Here is a 19,395-nt window from a genome sequence, read left to right on the forward strand (position 1 = left end):
AAAGCTTTTTATTTTGTCTGCAATAACCTTTTTTCTTCCACGTTCCAACCTAGTTAGGACCTCGCAAAGACTTTCTTTTTTGTTCCTATTAATCATATAAAAAAAATGTTAATCTTGTTTAGAGGGTTAATGAGCAAGTTACTTGGCTCCCCCCTATTAGACTTTCAACAGCTAAATATATAAATAAAATAAATAATAGAAAAGATTTCTTTGTTTTTGTCTACAATATCCTCTTTTACTTCCATAACCATGCCTACTCAGGACCTCACCGAGCCTTTATTTTTTGTTCCTACGAATCATAGGAAAAAATGTTAATCTTGGCTAAAGAGTCGATCAGGAACTTACTTGGCTCCTCTATTAGCCTTGAAAGAGTTAAATATAAAAATACAATAAATATATTGATAAAATAAATAACAGAATAGATCTCTTCAATTTTGTCTCATGTGTGCTTTTTACTTTCACATCTCAGCCTAGTCAGGACCACACTGATCCTTTCTTTTTTGTTCCTATGAGTCATAGAAAAAATGTTAATTTTGGCTAGAGGGTCAATGAACAACTTACCCGGCTCCTCTATTAGCCTTTGAACGGCTAAATATACAAAATAAAATAAATAATAGAAAAGATCATTTTGATTTTGTCTGCAGAAGCTTTTTTTTTACTTCCAGAACCCAGCCTTGTCTGGATCTCGTAGAGCCATTCTTTCTTGATCCTATGAAGTGTAAAAAAAGAAATGTTAATTTTAGCTAGAGGGTCGATGAGCAACTTACCTAGCTCCTGTATTAGCCTTTGAACGGCTAAATATATTAATGAAATAAATAATAAAAAGATCTCTTTGGTTTTTTCTTCAAGAGCCTTTTTTACTCCTACAACTCAGCCTAGTTAGGAGTCTTTTCTATTTTTGTCCTATATCATAGAAAAAAAAATGTTAATCTTATCTAGAGGGCAGATAAGCAACTTACCCAGCTCCTCCATTACCCTTTGAATGGCTTAATATATAAATAAAATAAATATATTAGTGAAATAAATATTAAATCAAAGCTCTTTGATTTTTTCTACAACAACCTTTTTTCTTCCATGGCCTAGCTAGTTAAGACCTCGCAAAAACTTTCTTTTTTGTTCCTATTAATCATAGAAAAAAATCTTAATCTTGTTTAAAGGGTCGATGAGCAAGTTACCCAGCTCCCCTACTAGCCTTTCAACAGCTAAATATATCAATAAAATAAATAATAGAAAATATCTTTTTGTTTTTGTCTGCAAGAGCCTCTTTTACTTCCACAACCCTGCCTACCCAAGACCTCACTAAGCTATTCTTTTTTGTTCCTACGAATCATAGGTGAAAATGTTAATCTTGGCTAGAGAGTCAATCAAGAACTTACTTGGCTCCTCTATTAGCCTTGAAAAGAATATAAAAATAAAATAAATATATTGATAAAATAAATAACAGAAAAGATCTTTTTGATGTTGTCTGCATGTGTTTTTTACCTTCACATCCCAGTCTAGTCAAGACCTCGCCAGTCTTTCTTTTTTGTTCCTATGAGTCATAGAAAAAATTTTAATCTTGGCTAGAAGGTCGATGAACAACTTACCCAACTCCTCTGTTTGCCTTTGAATGGCTAAATATACAAATAAAATAAATAATAGAAGAGATATCTTTGATTTTGTTTATAAGATCTTTTTTCACTTCCACAACCCTGCCTTATCAAGACCTTGTTGGAACTTTATTTTCTATTCCTATGAAGCATAGAACAAATGTTAAGGGTCGATGAGCAAATTACTCGGTTCCTCTATCAACGTTTGAATGGCTAAGTTTATAAATAAAATAAATAATAGAAATGATCTCTTTGATTTTGTCTACAAGTGCTTTTTTTACTTCTATATCCCAGCCTAGTTAGGATCTCGTCGAGTCTTTCTTTCTTTTTTTTTGTTCTTTTTTTTTTTTTTTTTTGAGTCATAGAAAAAATGTTAATCTTGGCTAGATGGTCGATAAATAGCTAGAGGGTCGATGAATAACTTATGACTCATCTATTATCCTTTGAATGGCTAAATATATAAATAAAATAAGTATATTAGTAAAATAAATATTAGAAAAGATATCTTTGATTTTTGTCTACAGGAGCTTTTTTTACTTATATAACGCAGCTTTGTCAGGACCTCGCTGAGCATTTCTTTTTTGTTCCTATGAAGCATAAAAAATAAAATGTTATTCTTAGCTAGAGGGTCAATAAGTAACTTACCCGGCTCCTCTTTGATTTTGTCTGCAAGAACGTTTTTTAGTTCCACAACCTAGCCTAATCAAGACCTCGCTGAGCCTTTCTTTTTTGTTCCTACGAATCTTTGAAAAAAAAAATATTAATCTTGACTAGTGTTGATAAGAAACTTCCCTGGCAGGTATTAGCCTCTGAATGGCCAAATATAAATAAAAGAGATATATTTTTTATTTTGTCTGCAAGAGTCTCTTTCACTTCCACAGTCTAGCCTGGTCAGGACATCACCGAGCCTTTCTTCTTTGTTCAATTTAATCATAGAGTGACTTGCCCTACTCCTACTCCTCTATTAGCCTTTGAACGGCTAATGTGGACTTCTTACGTAAGGTGGGGCCTCACATGACCTATATAATTCTAAATATTCCAATAATATTATATATTACATTAAATTCTATTGTATGAATATCAATCATCTTAAGAAATAGAAAAAAGATGATTAGTTTCAAAGGAATTATCTGTGCAAGATTCCATGACCCAAGGCAAAACCCACATTAAACTCTACATAAAAAAAAGTCACCAAAGACTTTCATTAGGGAAATAATGGAATAAGAAATACTTTGAGGGAAAAACTGTAAGTTTGTATGTTATAGCCAATAACTGTAGACTTTTCAAAGTATGACACTAATAACCTGAACACTTATAGCATGAATGTCCTCTGTATACGGAAATCAGTTTCCAAGTACAGTTCATAATTATGACTTTAGTAATATGTTGTCATAGATACCAAATTCCTAATTGAGCTCAATATTAAAATATATATTTATCTTTTCAAAATTCAATTTTTTGAAAAGATAAATAATGTGAAGTGTCAAATTGAAAAGATAAATAATGTGAAGTGTCCATCATGGTTCACAATACACCTCATTAAAGGATACCTATTCCAAGTACTGGCTAACATCCTTGACACTCAGTTAACATCCATGTAAAAAAGTTTCTCTCACGCCGTTAGGGTTGCTCTGCTAGGGTTTCTCTTCTAGAGTTTCTCAAGCAAAGTTGCTCGGTGCCGTGTGTAGAATCCCGTCCCTCCCAGTGTGGGGGTTTCTGTTCCCTTCAGTCCTTGAGTCTGGTAGGACGGCAGGTTCTGTTCTCTGGTTTCACTGGCACGGTGTTGTGGGGGTTAGTTTTTTTTCTCACAGTGATATGGCGAATATTGAAGACCTTTGGGCTCGGTTCTCACTGACAGAAGAAGAGGAGCTTGGTGCTGATGTACCCCGTAGAAAAGAGGTTACTATTGTTCGTTTGGCAGCAAAGTTTTTTACGAAAAGAGTGGTCAATGCAGAAGCGGTGGGTCGGACTTTTAAACCTCTGTGGAAACTGAGTGGGGAGATGAAAATCAGGGATATCGGGGGCAATATTCTGTTGTTTGAATTTGATGATGCAATGGACTTAGAAAGAGTGCTTGAGTTCGAACCATGGTCATACGATAAGAGCATTGTTGTTATGAGACGAGCAGTGGATGCAGAATCGGTCCCGTCGCTAAACTTTGATTCGGTGACTTTCTGGGTGCAACTCCACAATGTCCCAGACAAGTGTCTTACACAGGCAACAGGGGAAGTAGTGGGCAATAGCATAGGGATCCTAGTTCAGGTAGCTGATTCGGAAGATGATGGGGAAGGGGGTGAGTTCTTGCGAATCCGGGTTAGGATGGATATCACCAAGGCCCTCCCACGGTGCTACAAGTTGTGGTCAGATGGTGAGCATGTTGGCTGGGCACTGCTTAAATTTGAACGGCTCCCAAACTTTTGCTATTGGTGTGGACAGCTTACTCATAGCGAAAGAGATTGCGAAGTGTGGATTCGGGGTAAGGAAAGTCTGAAGAAGGATGACCAGCAGTATGGGGAGTGGCTTCATGCCGACCCAGTGAGACAATCTCAAAAAACGGTTGTGGTGGTGGCTGGGACTTCACGGGGTGCGAAGAGTTGGAAGAAGGGACCGGCTATAGGAAAAAACCAGTCAATTCACAAGAGCTCGTCCAACAGGGAAGGGAGTGCTTCAAATTTCAAGGGAGATGATGGAACAGATAGAGAAGTGACTGAGGTGATTTCCATGGAGGTCGAACCTACAGGTGTTAATTTCCCTAGTCTTGCAAACCCTCTAAGTAATTCTAGTAATGGCAATAATGGGAATATTGTAAACTTGAATAGTGGATTAGAAGAGGTGAGGGATCCGTTGCCATCCCACATGCCCATGCAGAATTTTAAAAAAAATAATGAAGTAGGTACGGACTTTACCCAGGGGCAGCATGGTATGTTTTCCTTTAATGTAATGCAGGCTCCTTTATCTGATATGTCCAATCAGGCCGCCTCACAGCCTCTAAATACCACGAAAAAAAAATGGGCGAGACTGTTGCGAGAGGTGGGGGAATCTGACAATGGTAGTGACATGGAGATCCAGGAAAATAAGAGGCCAGATTTGGAGCCATCTGAACAGGCAGTTAAGAAGAAGAAAAGAGTTAGTGCAGTGGGTGGTGGAAACAAGGAAAATTCTCAGGTGGTGGCTGGTTTCCAGCACCACCAGTTGCAATGAGTTGCATTAGCTGGAACTGTCGTGGGCTTGGGAACCCACAGACAGAAGCCGAACTTGCTGACTTGGTTGGCAAAAAAGATCCCAAAATGGTCTTCCTAATGGAGACCAAAGTTGATAAGGAAGTTGTTGAGAGAATTAGTCGTAAAATGCAGTACCCAAATTTCTTTGTTGTTCCTCGCCATAATAGAGGCGGGGGCCTAGCTCTTTTGTGGAAAGATGATTTTGTGTTAGATGTTCTTACTTCTTCAGATAACCACATTGATGGGGTGGTGGATCAAGGAATGAATGACGCCTGGCGGTTCACAGGTTTCTACGGAGACCCTGACACCGCCAGCCGGGAAAATTCCTGGAATCTACTTAGAGACTTAAGCCAAAGACAAAATTTACCTTGGGTTTGTATGGGGGATTTTAATGAGATTCTCAGACTTGAAGAGAAGCAAGGGTGGTTGGTTAGACCTGAAAGGCAGATGCAAGGATTTCGGGATGTTTTGGATTTTTGTGGGTTCAAAGATCTTGGGTTTAATGGCTTCCCATTCACTTGGTGTAATAGAAGACCGGGGGATCACAATGTGTGGATTTGGCTTGACCGTGGGGTAGTAACAGTGGATTGGTTTCTAAGGTTCCCAACTTCTCGTATCCACCATTTAGAGTGTTTCCACTCGGATCATAGACCAATCCTTCTCATCTCCGATGCCGAACAAAAAAGATTTTATAGGAAAAGGAGGCCTTTTCGTTTTGAAGCAATGTGGGTAAAAGACAAGACATGTGAGGATGTGATAAAAGATTCATGGGGTGGTTTGGATGATGCTAATCCAGTAAGAAACCTGTTGAGGAAAATTACTAGCTGCCAGGACAATCTACAGACTTGGAACCGGGTCACTTTTGGGCATGTCAGGACTACTTTGGCAAAGAAATTGAAGGAGCTGAGTTTTGCAGAGGAAGCGGGTTTATACAGTACTGATCCGGCCTTGATTGAAAAGCTTCGTGATGATATTCAGTTGCTTAAGGTGAAGGAGGAAACCATGTGGAAACAACGGTCCCATATTGAGTGGCTCAAGGAGGGTGACCGAAATACTAGGTATTTTCACTGCAGGGCAAACCAACGTAATAAACGTAATTACATTTTGGGTTTAGAAGATGATCTTGGTCACTGGCTTGAAGACGAGGACCATATGGGTCAATTGGCAAGCAATTATTTTGAGGCCATGTTCACTACTTCGAATCCAGTTGGTTTTGATGATATTTTATGTGGTTTAACACCCACTATCACAACTGAAATGAATACTAGATTGGATAGACCTTTCATTGCTGAAGAAGTACTGAGAGCCCTTCACCAAATGGCTCCGCTTACAGCCCCTGGTCCGGATGGTATGTCTCCTATTTTTTATAAATCTTTTTGGCATATTGTTGGTAAAGATGTCACTGAGGTAGTTCTGAATGCTTTAAACTCAGGTTTTGTTCCAGACTCATTAAACTCCACTTTCATTACTCTTATCCCGAAAATTAAAGACCCCAAGAAAGTCTCAGATTTTAGACCGATTAGCCTTTGTAATGTGGTCTACAAACTCATTGCAAAGGTATTGGTTAATCGTCTGAAATTGATTTTGCCCTATGTAGTGTCTGATTCATAAAGCGCTTTTCTTTCGGGGAGGCTTATCACTGATAATGTATTGGTAGCTTTTGAGACTCTTCACTATCTAAAGCATCGAACCCAAGGGAAGTTGGGGTACATGGCTCTAAAGCTTGACATGAGCAAAGCTTATGATAGAGTGGAGTGGGGTTTCTTGGAGAGGGCGATGTTACACTTGGGGTTCTCTGGAAGATTTGTTGCTATCATTATGTCTTGTATCAAGTCTGTTTCCTACTCAGTTTTGCTTAATGGGGTTCCAGGCAGTGCTATCAAACCAAGTAGGGGATTACGGCAAGGTGATCCATTTTCCCCGTATTTATTCCTGGTGTGTGCCATGGGGCTGCAGGGCTTACTACACAAAGCCGAGGTGGATGGATCTCTAAGGGGGGTGTCAATATGTAGGAACGGGCCCCGTGTCTCTCACTTGTTCTTTGTAGATGACAGTGTGCTTTTTTGTCGGGCAAAGGAATCAGAATGCCAGGTAATCCTTGACATCTTATCTATCTATGAAAGGGGATCGGGTCAAAAAATAAATAAAGATAAGACTAACATTTTCTTTAGCTCAAATACTCAACATGATCTTCAAACTAGAATTCAACAGATTTTGGGAGTACCAACTATTAGACAGTATGAAAAATATTTGGGGTTACCAGCGTTTGTGGGAAGAGCTAAGAAACAGGGTTTGCCTACATCAAGGAACGAATTTGGAGAAAGATTCAGGGATGGAAGGAGAAACTGCTTTCACAAGCAGGCAGAGAGGTGCTTATTAAATCGGTGATCCAAGCTATTCCAACTTATTCTATGAGTTGTTTTAAGCTTCCTAAAGGGTTAATAAAGGAGATTGAGATTATGATCCGGAAGTTTTGGTGGGGATATAGTGGTGATAGTAAAAGAGTACATTGGGTAAAGTGGAAGCGTCTATGCCAAGGTAAGGATTTTGGAGGCTTGGGGTTCAAGGAAATTGAGAAGTTTAATGAAGCTTTACTAGCCAAGCAAGTATGGCGAATGTTGAAAAATCCGGATTCATTGTGCCATAGGGTCTTTAAAGCTCGGTTTTTTCCTAATTGTTCCATTCTTGAAGCTTCTAACTCGGCAAGTGGATCTTATGCATGGAAGAGTATTTTAAGTGCACGGAGTGTGGTGAGGAAGGGTGTGGTGTGGCGGATTGGTGATGGTAAGACTGTGTGTATTAAGGAAGACAAATGGCTCCCGGATCAAGTCTATAAATCAGTGACTTTGCCCCTGCCTTCTATTCCCCCTGATGCAAAAGTAAGCTTACTCATTGATGAAGTAAATGGGAGTTGGAAAGTTGAGGAGGTCAGACAATTGTTTCTGCCCCATGAAGTTAAGCAGATTTTAAGCATCCCCATTAGTTCCAGATTGCCCCATGACAGCCTTATTTGGTCAAAAACTCCTTCGGGTATTTTCTCCACCCGAAGTGCCTATCGACTGTTGGCTAATGAAGCTTCGGCCAGCAGTCCTAGTAGCTCAAATCCACACCCTCAGAGACATCTTTGGAGAGGTGTCTGGATGCTACGTACCCCCAACAAAGTGAAGCATTTTATTTGGCGAGCTTGCAACAATTCCCTCCCGACGTTGGACAACCTGTTTCGCCGCCAAATAGTCTCCTCTGACTGCTGCAATATTTGTAATGCCCACCTTGAAGATATCTTGCATGTAGTGTGGAGTTGTACAGAGGTGACCAATATGTGGAAGGAGCTTAGCTGGGCACACAGCTCAGTTTCCCCCCCTTCGGGGGAGTTTACTAACCTTTTCTCAAGTTTTTTGCAGGTTAGAGAGGACTACAAAGTGGAAATATTCTCTATTGCTGCCTGGATGCTCTGGACTCGAAGAAATTCAATTCGCCTTGGTCGCCCGGCTCGACCATCGAACCAGATTTTTCCTGAGGCTGGCAGACTCCTACGTGACTTTCTTGAAGCTCATGATGAAGACCCTGTCCCAGTTCTAAATCCAGTTCCTATACAAGCTAAATGGACTGCTCCGATCCAGGCAAGATACAAGGTAAATTTTGATGCTGCTCTGTTCAATCACATCGACGCAGCTGGTCTGGGTGCTATCATTCGCGACGTCAACAGTGCGGTCATTGGTGCCTTATCGATGCGTATTCCACTTCCTCATTCAGTTGCTACAGCCGAAGCTCTGGCCTGTAGAAGAGCTGTGCAGTTCGCCGCTGAGATTGGACTCCATGAGGTGACTTTCGAAGGTGATGCAGCGGTGGTTATCAACGCCATTAAAGCTGGTGCTACAGAGCAATCCTCGTATGGCCATATCGTTGGAGACATCCTTGCTCAAGCTGCCTTCTTTTCTTTTTTTGAATTTCGTTATGTTAATCGGTCTTGTAATAGAGTAGCTGATTCACTGGCCAAACGTGCTAACTTAAGCCCAGACTTGCAAGTTTGGCTCGAAGACTGTCCCCAGGACGTTAGCCACTTTGGTCCTAGATGATGTTCCTTAATTTTCTTGTTAAAGTTTAATAAAACCCCAGCCCAACTTAGGGTCTGGTTTCTCAAAAAAAAAAAAAAAAATTCCAAGTACAATCTGAACCATTAAAATTTGTCTTCCAATTGCTACAATAACAACATCAGAAATCTTTATTTAGTGGCATAGATTGATTCATTGATTACTTTGGTATGATTTAAAAACTTAAATCTCTAATAATTTTGTTTTATATACTTCAAATTAGCATATTTTTGTGCAAGGATAAATTAGGAATCGTCATGATTATAGTGACAAATTAGGAATTTGACTAGATCTATTAGATGGTGGATTAAAAACCTAGTATTTACCCAGGACTACAAAAACCGAAGAAAAGCCAATGAGTGCTGGCTAAAATGGCCTTCTTATTGCACAAGAATGGGTGGAAGGCGAGGTATGGTTTCAAAACTACTTGTGCCCCATGTGCAAGTTCTAACATAGCAATAAAAAGAAATTCCATTTCGGTGCTCTAACACACGTGCCAAAATGTTAGACACAAATGCACCAGCATTTAGTTAATAGGTAATCTTAACAGCTGATGACAGTACAAAGTTGTGATTTGTTAGTGCAAGGCTGCTCCACTTTCAACATGCCTTACAAAGTTGTGATTTGTTAGTGCAAGTTCTTATCATTTTTTTTATTGGTAAGCTATGGATCCAATGGATGTTGAACCCCACAACCTACACTTCACCTAGCACTTGTAGTAGTAATATTGGGGTTTCTTCATATGAAATTCATCACTTTAATTCCAATTTCGATTGCAAGAATAATACACACAGATAATATTGATTACTCTCCAGAACTTCGACTTGGCATGGACCTCATTTGTAGCCCAAAGTTTCATCCGATAAATCTTTGGATGCTCATCGGTTTCAGGAGGCAGACCTCTCCCCACCACCTGGTACCGATGAAACTGTAACCAACCAAACCAATGTCATTCAAAACCCCACCACAAACTCACCATCATAAAACATCATACCTAAGATCCATATTCAAGACCAAAACACATAACACAAACCATCACTCAACTGACCGAAATACAATTATGTGGGCAAGCAAATAATTGACTTAAGATCTAGTCAGAACCAAACCCATGAAGCAAGCTAAAAAATTAACCATTTGGTAGATGCATGAAAACCCATTTGAGTTTTTTACTTTTTTTTTGTCTTTTATGGTGTCATTGTGTGTGCTGGAACAAGTAGAAGAGACTTATATAATGGTGAAGCCTGATGCGGTGCAAGTGGACCCGTAAGCTTTACTTTAATTTGTTTGTAATTCTTAACAAACCTATTTTTTCTGAGATAGCATAGGGGAAAATTCTAAGACTACATTGTTCGTGACCTTGAAAGACAAAAAACTCTAATAAATATGGGCATTGAACCCAATTGCTTGGTTGAACCCAATTTATATTTTCTTGAGAATCATTTGGCTTTCTGAGATTAGGTTTCAATGGATAAAAGTTGCAACAGAATGAATGGTACAAAAGACAATGAGCTATATGCTGAATTCAAAAACAGCAGCATGAAAATAGTAAATACGAAGAGAAAAAAAGCAAAAAAAAAAAAAAAAAAAATATTGGACAAACCTTTAAATGGATTTCTTGGAGTCACAAATGAGGAGTTTTTGTACAATCAATTAACTACAAATACTAATTAAATCTTTCAGCAGAGATCTCGGAGTCACAAATAAGAGAGTAAGTGAACAAAAGTCCATAATCAAAGAGTCTGTGAATTCAGAGCTATGTGTGATCATACAAGTACTACATGAGGTAACAATAGATTTAGGATTAAGTTAGTAGACATATTGCCTTGAGAACTATTTAGGTTAAATCCTACCTAAGTTTCTTTTACTATGAAACAGATAGTTTCATTGGTCTTCCCAGGACTCCATACTGTTGTGTTCTATTATTTCCACTAGATTTACTGTTTTATTTATTACTTTATTGGTGATATATTTTTAATTTGTAGCAATTAATCTAGAAATTCATCTAGATTCCTAATTGGTTAATTATTTGAAATTGATTAATTCCGCTGTAAAATCAACCAAGGGAAACCCTAACAATTTATATAATGAGAAAAATCAAGGCATAAATGTACTTTTAGTCCCTACATTTTGACGTTTTTTCATTTTAGTCCCTACATTTTATTTTTTCCACTTTTAGTCCCTAAAACTAATTAACGCGTTCCATTTTAGTCCTTTCCATCAGTCAACCGACGGAAATAGCTGAGGTGGCAGCCAGAGCAATTAAAATATTATAAAAATACCACATCACCCATGACACATCAGCATATAAATTTAAAAAATTAATTTATTAATTTTAACAAAATTTAAAAACATAAAAACAAAATTTAAAACATAAAAATAAGTCAGAAAATCAAACCAAGAACACAAACTCAAAATTAAACCCATTGAATCAAATTAAACCCAAAACATCTGTCAATCAACCCACAACCCAGAAAATCAATTACCTCTTCTCTCACTCTTCTTTCTTCTTTATTCTTTCTTGGACTCTCTCTCTCGATTTTTTGGTAGTGGATTGGAGGGGCTGTGGATCAGTGGTGGGTCTTGTGATTTGGGTGTAGTGGGTTAAGATTTTGGCCGGTCGTGGGTTTGCTCGCCGTGGGTCAGTCGTGGGTTTACTCGCCGTGGATCAGTGGTGCTCGTCGTTTGCTTGTCGTGGGTCAGTCGTGGGTTTGCTAGCCGTGGGTCAGTCGTGGGTTTGCTCGCCGTGGATCAGTGGTGCTCGTCGTTTGCTCGTCGTGGGTCAATCGTGGGTTTGCTAGCCGTGGGTTAGTCGTGGGTTTGCTCGCCGTGGATCAGTGGTGCTCGTCGTGGGTTTGCTCGCCGTGGATCAGTGGTGCTCATCGTTTGCTCGCCGTGGGTCAAGCGTGGGTTTGCTCGCCGTGGGTGTGTTGTGGGTTTGCTTGCCGTGGGTCTGGGTTTGCTCGCCGTGGGTCTGTCGTGGGTTTGCTCGTCATGGGTATGGGTTTTGTTTGCTGTGGGTTAGCTCGCCGTCGCCATTAGCCCCAACTCCACTTGCCTTGCTTCTTGTGTTGAGTATGAAGTTCATGGAATTTTGATGCTGGGATCTAAAAAAAAAAAATAGGAAAATTGGGTTTGATTTGTGTTTCAGCTTGGTGAGTTTTCTTTCTGGGTGTCATTTATTGATTCAGTTGTTAGATTCGCAGTGTAATTATTTTGTGCTCTATTGGGATTCTCTAAAGAATCAAGCATAATGTGCGAAATGTTTAATTTTTGTTGGAATGTTGGTATGCTCGTATAGATCTATGTTGTGGGCTGATGATGGATGTTCTTGTGTTTAATTTGATTCAATGTTCTTGGGTTTAATTTGATTCAATGGGTTTAATTTTGAATTTGTGTTCTTGGTTTGATTTTCTGACTTATTTTTATGTTTTAAATTTTGTTTTTATGTTTTTAAATTTTGTTAAAATTAATAAATTAATTTTTTAAATTTATATGCTGATGTGTCATGGGTGATGTGGCATTTTTATAATATTTTAATTGCTCCGGCTGCCACCTCAGCTATTTCCGTCGGTTGACTGACGGTATTTTTATGTTTTAAATTTTGTTTTTATGTTTTTAAATTTTGTTAAAATTAATAAATTAATTTTTTAAATTTATATGCTGATGTGTCATGGGTGATGTGGCATTTTTATAATATTTTAATTTCTCCGGCTGCCACCTCAGCTATTTCCGTCGGTTGACTGACGGAAAGGACTAAAATGGAACGCGTTAATTGGTTTTAGGGACTAAAAGTGGAAAAAATAAAATGTAGGGACTAAAATGGAAAAACGTCAAAATGTAGGGACTAAAAGTGCATTTACGCCAAAAAAAAAAAACAGAACGACTGGCTTTGGTGAAAAGAATGGAAGAAGAAGACGAAGAAGCAATGAAGAAGAAGAAGAAGAAAGGGGTTAAGGTCGGTGCGTTTTGCACTTTTTTTTTTTCTTTTTTTTTTTAAAATTTCGGCCTAAACCGACCATATCGGCGGTTTCGGCCCGAGTCGGCCCTATTTGAGCCGCGTCGGCGCGAGTCGGCTTCGCCACGTGGCAGGACGCTGCCCGACGCGGCACGGACTCGCGGTCAGCGGCGTCCCTGCCGCGTCCCCGTGTCCAGCCAAGTCCGACTTCGACATCGCGTCGATGCTTCACAGAGTACCTTCATCTTGTTCCATGGCATCAACGTCATCCTCACATCCCTCTAAAGGTGCAGAATGCTTTTGAGTCGAAACCACATTTAAAGCATTTCTTATAGCTTTAGCATATGCAGCATAACCAACACTTGCAACAGAATCCAGTATAGCGGATGGTGTATCTGCAAGAATCAACAGTTATAATTATATCATTAGCATTATCATGTTCAACATATTCTCAAAATAGAGCTTTAAGGGAAGAAGAAGAACAAAAATCACCCTAGTCCTTACCATCTTCCTCAATCATTCAGTGAAACAGTGATTTGGGTTCAAACATATTTTTCAATACAGGTTTATTTGCCTCATTTTCAACAAGATTAGCTTCATCCCATCTTCCACGTCCCCTAACCATAACAAAATTGATAAGCGTACGTAATTTGTTCTCATTAATAAAAAAATACAAAAGTGAAATCTAACACTAAAAGTTTATAAGTTTTTACATTGCACTCAAAGCCCAACTCTGTGTTGATATGCTCAACCAATAGAAGATCTAATTTACTTTCTTCTGAGTACCTATGTTTTGAAAGGTCTACAGGGTCAGCCACTAGTAACCGAGATCGCACCCTAGCACTTGCGAGATCGCGCCACCTGAAGCATCGATGAGATCGCACCGGTCTTTCTCCCTCTCTCTCTGAAGCACCGGTCTTCCTCCCTCTCTCTCTGTGTGACTGAATTTTTGAGTTTAATGAATGTTCTGGGCGAAAATGGGTAACTATTTTTTTTTTCTTAACTATTTAGTTAGTTGTTAAGGTTTTGAAACTATATTTTTTACTAGCATCTCGATTTTAAGAGACTCGATTTAAGGTCTATAAATCGAGTTTTTGAGACTCGATTTTCATGATATGTTCACGTCTGATGTGGCATACCAAACACTTGAAAATGTGGGAAACTTATAAGAAAATAACATTTTTAGAATGTAACCAAACACTTCAAAATATTTTCTAAAATAATTTTCATAATGCAACCAAACATTTGAAAATATTTTCTTTTCCTAAAAATATTTTACACTGAAAAAATATTTTACACTGAAACAAACGCAGCCTTAGTTCAACAACTTGGTATCACAGCTTCCTCTAACTCAACAAATGCGTCCAATAATAATGTCTCTCTCTTTATTGTATCATGTGTGTGTACAGAATGTGCAATGATGCTAGTACTGTGGTCCATTTCTACCCTTTTAATAAATGACAAATTCTAATCTAATGCTTCCATCTCCATATTTGAAAAGTTCATCCTAAGCATCAGTATGAATAAAGTAAAAAATTCATGTGCAACCATTAGATGAATATCGATTTAGCAGCCTCCAGAAATGAATTCAGCAACAGTCACAAATCGTAATCATTTAAAATACTATCATAATTGATGCATAAATGCATAATCACAGCTAGTCAAACTGCCAATACGGATTCTTCTACAATACAAAGACCATTAAAATAAAAAAGACAAATATATTATTAAAGTATTATATACATTGACATATTGATGGTATCTTAAAATGATGCTAACAAATTTTCATATTTCCCAGTTTCCACCATTAGTCCCACTTTCATTGGGATAACCAAATAAAAAATCATATTTGCTAAACAATAGTAGTTCTATTTTTTCTAAAATCATATCAGCCCCCTCCAAACCAGAATGTGTATATATATATTTAAAATAGAAATGTGAAACTACCTTTTGACCCAAAGGACACAGTCATAATTTGGTTATAACTAATACAAGAAACTACCTACATCATATCAACTGATGCACATGTTTTTGATACATTTAGGTTCATTTAAAAATTATTTATTATCTCACAGGTTTAACAGCATGAATCAACTAGAATCTAAGGGAAAAACAGAAGTATGACACCTTATAAGAAAAATTATTCTGCCTAAGGAGAATAAATGATTGAGGCCAAGATTTCTACTTATTATCACTTGTCTGACATGATGAACAGTAGCTTTCAGCTAATTGGCTTCCCTTACTCTTTCAATAGACTGAAATTCCCCTCCAAACATTCTTCATACATAACCAATGGAAGATTACCGCAAACCCTAAGATTCTACACCAAACAAAAATGACCATCACCAAAAATATCCATCCACAAAGAAGAATTCAAGTGAATGACATTAAAATTACAGAAACCTGACCAGTTGAGAAAAGCTTAACAACCATCAACTATGGTGATCTCCTAATATCAGGGCCAGCAAAAAAAGGGAAAAGATTGAGTGCTGCACCAACCTGACTAAGGTCTTAAAAAACATAGTTTCTTTACCATTTTATAAACACTATAACCAGACAGACATTTGAAGTCAAATTGAATAACATGAAAAAAAAAATCCTGAAAAATTATAAAAACATGATATACTAATTGGATGTACTGACAAAACTCTATCATCACATACAATTATGGACTCTGCCAATCCAAGGCTGAATAATTTAGACAGTGCATACCTCCTCAATGCTGCCATCCTCAACATTAAGAGACTTGAAAATAAAATCATCAAGTAGCTTCTAAATCATCAATATAAAGAGGCCCTGGTGGGGGGGAAAAACCAATTTTATCAGTAAAAGAACTGAAATAACAGTTCAATTTTGAAATCCATAACAATGGGGATTAAATGTTCCTCACCTACATCTTAAACGAAATAAACAGAAATTAAATTCAAAATAAAGTACAGGAGTTAAAAAAAAAAAAAAAAAATGAACGATAAAATTACTGAGATCGTAAAGCCCAATCAAATACCAAACCCCGCATCAATCTTAGATTTCTCGAGGAAGTTCACATCATAGAATCCTTATCAATCCCTACTTTTCTTTGCAAAATCAAGTACTCAACTGAATTGATTAAACAATAAAAAAGAATCCAAACTAGTGAACAAGACCCAATCAAACCTCAATTAATTCCTATACCGAAAAGCAAATTAACTATAAAAAATTATATAATAAAAAAATCCATTTTCACTACAAATCTTACTACATTATTTAGATTTAAAAAACCAATTAGTTAATAAACAAAATTAAACCTCTAATTTCCCATGCCAAAAAGAAAACCAATTTTGTTAATTTTGACCAAATTTCCCAATCATATCGTATTCTAATCACAAATTAGCTAATTCCAACCACAGAAAGCCAATCAATAAGTAAAAAACGACATTTTTTAACCCAAGAAAAAGGGGACCAGGAGACAATATCATAGCCGAGTTTATGTACCAAACTAATATGCAGAGTGAGAGATGCGAAAGATAATAGATATATGAATTCAATATACTAATAAATCACAAACCCAATAACTTTTCATATTGTTCTGGGTTGATAAGCAGGCAAAGCCAAGAAACCAAAACTATTTTCAGTAATCACTGATGCAACTTATGTTAATAATTTTACGGATCTTAAGCTTAATAAGATGTGTAGAAGTAACAAAAATTAGGAAACACTGAATTAAGAGGAAATTACCTGTGCAAGAATCCATGACCGTGGCAAAAAGCAAAACCTTTTTGCCCCATCACTCTTCGGATCTCCTCTCTCAAGTTGAGCGGCCTCTCCAGGTTTCCTCTTTCATTTCTCTGTCTTCCTCTCTTTTTTTCTTTTAACAAAATAACGCCTCCGTTGCTGATCTCTCTCTCTCTCTCTCTCTCTCTCTCTCTGTGATTTCCAAATCTAAGATTTAAAACAGAGTCTGGCTTATGTGAGGGATTCCAATTTATAACTATATGGGGAAATCAGGGCAGGGGCGTGGCCTGGAAAATTTGCCTGTTGCTCAACTCAACGGTAACATTGTTTCAAATTCGAAATGGGAGAGTTGGACTTGGATCTGCTCAACAGTATGGACCTATGCTCATTTTAATTGGGCCCATTATTATTAAAATTTTAAAACTAAAATAAATGATAATTTTTCTAGCTCACTAAAAAAAAATTATTAGTATATATATTTTAAAAAATCAATAGTGTTTGACATGAAATCAAAGTTCATTTTTGTTTCCCATAAAAAATAAATAAATAAGTTGAATTTTGTGATGTGTTTTTCTTTCCAGATTTTGATGATATTCATCGTGACAAAAAAAAAAGGTGATAATTTAGGAAGAGGAGGATATTATGAGTGTAAATTACATGTTTATTGTTTTTCATGTTGTTGACTTATTTAGCTAAAGAGAATTTTTTTCTTCAAAAAAAAGAAAAAGAAAAGAGAGTTAGCTTAAGCCTATTGTGGGCGTAAATACGTGTTTTTTATTTACTTTGTTATATTTGCTAATTAAGTAGCTTTTACATTATGTATGAAGTTTAGAGTTTAGATTCTCTACCCATTTATTTTGATATCATTGAGCTGAATTATTATATTTTAATTATTATCAATTTCATTTTCACATGCCTATATTGAATTGAATATTCTATTATATCATGATACGTGCTTTTTATAAAAAATTTAGAGTTAAAACTTATATAATCTGTCATTAAGGGTACGTTTGGTACACTGAATGTAAATTACATTAGGAATAGTCATCTTTATTACTAGGAATAGAAGACATTGTAATGGAATAATTATTACTATTCATAAGTTTGGTTGTTACATATGGAAAACTTGTAAAAGAATATGTATAAGGAAACTTTACATTTTTGGAAATATATTAATTTTAAAACATATTATATACACTAAGGAATAGCTATTACATCCATTTTAAAGAGGAATAACTATTCTTCAATTTAAAGAATAGTTATTCCAATGTAATAATTAATCCATGTAATAAAGATGCAACCAAATGACCGAATTGATATTACACATGAATAACTATTCAATTACAGGAGCTATTGCAATATACCAAACGTACCATTATAATTCCACATGCATAGAATGCATAACTTGTTTGTTATTACTTTAAACAAAGAAGAGTATAGAGCTTATCAAGTTAATCTTCCTATTTCAGTCTATGGTTTTTCAAGACCTACCGAGCTTGATAAGTTTTCGTTCAATGGTTTAACGACTGTTAGTTTCCTTATCTATATATCTAACGTAATAATGATGTTTTATTTTTTAAGTGATTTGACAACTTTCTTGTTATTAAAAAATCACGCATAAGTGCAAAATCTTTTGACTCCTTATCTATCTTAAAGAAGGTTGAAAATCTTTTGAACAACCTGCTTCAAATGAAAAATTAAATCCCAAACCATTTGACTCCTAATCTATCTGTAACATCACCTTCTTTTCTTTACCTTTATCTTTACAATATCATCACCATTGGCCACAATAAAATTGGATATTCGTATGAGTGAATAGCTTATTGTAAAAAAAAAAAAAAAAAAGAAAGAAAAAGACCATAATTCTCAATATCCTAAAAATAGGAGCATAAATCTTATGGAATGGATTACGTGTACAACCATCTAATCTATTATCATTAATCAATTACATATGAACAAATCAATATCCATGTACTAAATAACTAATCAACAAATCATGGAATTAATAAGAAAATTGAATAAAAATATATATTTTTTAGAAAACAAATATAATTTTATTTTAAAAAGAAATTCTTCCTCCTTTATTTTGTATTTGAAAATTGATAATTACGATAATTATTATAATAGATATCTATTTTGATTGTGCCTATATATGAAATATTAGGCATAAAATTTGATAATTATGTTAATTATTAAAAGTTATTTTTTATGATTGTGTTTTTTAAAAAATTATTATTATAATAATAATGTTAATTAATAAAAGATATTTATCATAATATTAGTAGATATTTATTATGAAAATTATTAATATATTATATTTATTATGATTGTGTATGTATTTGAAACTATAAAGAAAATATGAGAGTTATTTTCACGAAGAAGTTTCGTAAGCCTAGTACATGCCAAGCCCTATTTATTCTTCGGTCCAATTCATTTATTTTATTTTATTATTTTTTGCATGAGCCAAGCACATGTGTCTAATGGGAGATTTAAGGGAGTGTTGTTTGGATGGTGCAATTAGACTTTTTACATGAGCCCATAACATATATCATGCTATATAGGCTGGGGAAGCTTGCATGAACTAGTACTCATGGAGTATGTCACATGTACAAAGTTTTCGAAAGAGACTTGTAGCTCTCGTTGTATGTGACTAAAACCTTCAAACGAACCATTTTTAGTCCCTAAGAATAGCTAAATTCGTGGCTGACTTTGGGCTACATACTATCAATTAGGGTAGCTTCCCAAGGAGTTGAATTGGCAAGCGAAGAGCAACCAATCACATTTGGTCAAGCCTTTTCATCATTTATGCAAAAAGCAACCCATTATTT

The 19,395-nt window shown here is 36.3% G+C and overlaps 1 long non-coding RNA gene across 2 annotated transcripts; it reads right to left on the bottom strand.

Moving 5' to 3' along the window:
• Positions 1-14,563: 14,563 nt before the first annotated feature.
• On the bottom strand, positions 14,564-16,782 carry LOC136071003 (uncharacterized). Of its 2 annotated transcripts, XR_010632285.1 has the most exons (3): positions 16,571-16,782; positions 15,569-15,652; positions 14,564-15,176 (listed from the first exon to the last, which is right to left on the bottom strand). It is a non-coding gene; the product is annotated as an uncharacterized LOC136071003 (long non-coding RNA). The 2 variants fall into 2 exon arrangements; XR_010632284.1 differs by having other exon boundaries at positions 14,564-15,652.
• Positions 16,783-19,395: the final 2,613 nt, after the last annotated feature.

Source organism: Quercus suber, unplaced genomic scaffold (genome assembly GCF_002906115.3).
Source record: "Quercus suber isolate HL8 unplaced genomic scaffold, Cork oak 2.0 scaffold_15, whole genome shotgun sequence".
NCBI lineage: Eukaryota > Viridiplantae > Streptophyta > Magnoliopsida > Fagales > Fagaceae > Quercus > Quercus suber.